Here is a 3,235-nt window from a genome sequence, read left to right as displayed (position 1 = left end):
ACAGGGTTTGTGCATCAACAGAGTAACGGCTTCCCTACACCAAGGTCATGCCTGGGGCACTAAGACACGCAGAGGACAGAGGTGAAACCCCACAAGAACAATCAGCCATTTTAAACCTCGGAACAAGAGGATCTGTGTGTCTGGGGGGTGTGTGTTTAATGTCTTGCTCAAGGACAGTAGGGCAGGATAACAAGGCTATTACTGAAGACAAGACGGCAGTTAGAGCAGTCACCTGCTACTCACCTGTTACCCCTACTTCATTTTATATCCTGTCTTTTTTCTGATCCCTGTGTGTGTGTGTGTGTGTGTGTGTGTGTGTGTGTGTGTGTGTGTGTGTGTGTGTGTGTGTGTGTGTGTGTGTGTGTGTGTGTGTGTGTGTCCTTGTACACACTGACACAAACTGATTTGAATCTCTCTGATTTGAGATAGGACAACACCACCACAGGGTATAAAACCGATGACTTCTGATTGTTTTAGTCGACGGCCATCGTGACAGCAGAACAAGTGCTCTGGATTGAAGATACATGGAGCACTGTAAGCCACGCACAAGGCGGAAACTTTGTTCACAAAACTCCTCTGAAAGTCTGCTTCTGCCCTCCGGCCGACAGAATTCATGCTGCTTTAAGCAGGACAGAAAAGGGGAAAGGAAACCTTCAGTTCAGCGTATGCGCTTTACGTGGACGTCTGTATGTGGCGGACATCAGAATGTCTCCACAGTGCTGGGCCAGCCGCTACCCTGACCATCTGTGGATGAAGTCCTTTCTGTGGCAGTCGTTTCTAATGGAGCACCAGATATATACGACTTCATGCTCAGAGCAACACACCGGCTGGAGAGAAGTATGCACGTTATCCATTCACTCAATCAAGAGCGGGCAAAGGATTGAGGCAACAGCGGGCGGCGGTTCAGTTGATGTATGGGCTGCAGCGGGGCCAGGGACTCCCACGGATGGAAGGAGGTGCGGACAGGAGCACAGGGATTAATTAAACACATTGTTTCCATAATGAGATGAATAAATGAATGCCACCCTATAAACAGCAGCCTCAAGGTCTCTCTCTCTCTCTCTCCTCTCTCTCTCTCTCTCTCTATCTCTCTCTCTCTCTGCTCTCTCTCTCTCTCTCGTCTCTCTCTCTCTCGTCTCTCTCTGCTCTCTCTCTCTCTTCTCTCTCTCGTCTCTCTCTCTCTCTCTCTCTCTCATCTCTCGTCTCTCTCTCTCTCTCTCTCTCTCTCTCTCTCTGGGAGAAGGGCAAACTGGACACTGAGAAGGGCAGATGAAGGGGAAGAACAAAAGGAAGGAGGGCATTACAGAAAGATGAAGAGATGGAGGGAACAGAGAGGTGGACACTAACGGCTGACTCCCTGCCATTTTTCATTTGCATGCTGACATCTCCAGACCCCCCACAACCTCACCACCAACCCCCATCTCCTGCTCCCACCTGAGTGAGGTGGTGACAGAGGCTCACACCAGCTTCCACCTTTCCCCAACACAGCCACGGCAGGACCCCTGCTGTCCCAGGGGCTGAAGGCGCGAAGGGAGGAGGGCTCGGGTGGAAGGTGTGGAAGGGTGAAACGTGAGGAGATTAACATCTGGATAAAACGGCTATAGCTCCATGCCTGCCTGTCTGGCAGCAATCTTTGAATCTACCCAAATGTAAGCCTGTGATTCTAACAAATCTGTCTGTTCGTCTGGCTTTACTACAGTGAGGTCCTACCGTCTGGTATTGCCCTAGCAAACCCCCCCCCCCTACACACACACACACACACACACCCACCCAGGTTTCTGCAGTGAAACTGACCTATACCTCATTGGACGGATTAACACACCAGGGGTCATATAAACACACACACACATACACACACACATCTATGTAAGGAGAACCAAGATAAAGGATGGAGAACAACTCCCTGTATAGTGTGCATGTATGTACGTGTGTGTCCTCTACTGACAGTACCATCTGGACACCACCTTAACCCAAGCATTGGTACAAATGTGCTAGCTGCACACACAAGCTCACTTGTTGAACTGGACTCCCCTCTCAGTATAAATGGATTACAATGTAGTCAGGTCAGTATTAAGGAAAGAGAATATAACAAAAAATATAACAAAAAATATACAAAAACTGACAGAGAAAGAAAGAAAGAAAGAAAAAAAATTATTGTTGCAAGAGAGAGTGAGAACGAGAGAGAGAGCAAGAGCGAGAGACTGGTATTTAATACTGGGACCGTTGGGGGAAGAAGGGTACAGTGCACATCTGTTAAGAAACTGGTTTTAACTAGTCGGGAATAGAGGAGGGAGAGATTGCGATGGGCGCATGTCTGTGTTTTGTTTGTGTGTGTGTGTGTGTGTGCGTGAGTGCATGCGTGCGAGTAAATGGGGGCTTTAGGCAGCAGAGTGACAACAAAGACTCTGCTGTCACAGGCTGTCACTTATTAATACCCCCCCCCCGTATTGTCAAGACTACAACAAGGAGGGATGTGTTTCAACATAATATGCCCATTGATTGGTACCTGGAAACACTGACATCAAGGCTGTACTTCTACAGTATTCACTTATGCGGTGGTGCTTCGTGTTATGCCTTAAAGCTGCTGTAGGGAAGACTTGCAGAGTTGCAAACAGCATGAACAGAACATTCTGAAACTAAACAAAGAAACGTCCCCTCGCTCTCTGTTCCCTCCCTCCTTACGTTTCTTCTTTCTTCTTCCGGTGGGAACAGTTACATTTCACGCCCCAACCCAAACGCCAAACAGGGAAGAGATGCCCTGATTGGTCAGAGATTAGCCGGGAGCGGTCTAAAGTCAAAATGGTCTTGTACACGTTTGGAGTTGACAGCTCATACACAGTCATCTCAAAACCGATATTCTCAGAGCTTGTTTCACCCAACAATAGCAGACGGCTGTGCAGTTTCAGACAAAATACACTTGAATAATAGCTCTTCAATGATACATACAGCACGTTTAATGCTTGCTAAGTAGCCTCACTACCCACGTCAAAAATGATGTGTTTGAAAACAAAAGAAAAGTTACATGATTTACCAATCAAATTCCTCTTTATACAGATCAGTTGTGTGCTGCGTCTTCCATTGGTGCAAACACTTTAAGCTGTGGGTTGCTGCATCCTTCAACCCACAGTATCATTGATAGGCTACATAGTCTCACTCTAAAGGCACAAGGACAAGTCTTTCAAGGACAAGCCTGGGGTTTCTGAAAGGACTTCTGAATGCCAGGTAGGCTCCTGTC

This window comes from Micromesistius poutassou (genome assembly GCF_964030765.1).
Source record: "Micromesistius poutassou genome assembly, chromosome: 10".
NCBI lineage: Eukaryota > Metazoa > Chordata > Actinopteri > Gadiformes > Gadidae > Micromesistius > Micromesistius poutassou.
The sequence above is the reverse complement of the archived record's forward strand: the minus strand, read 5'-3'. Positions refer to the sequence as shown.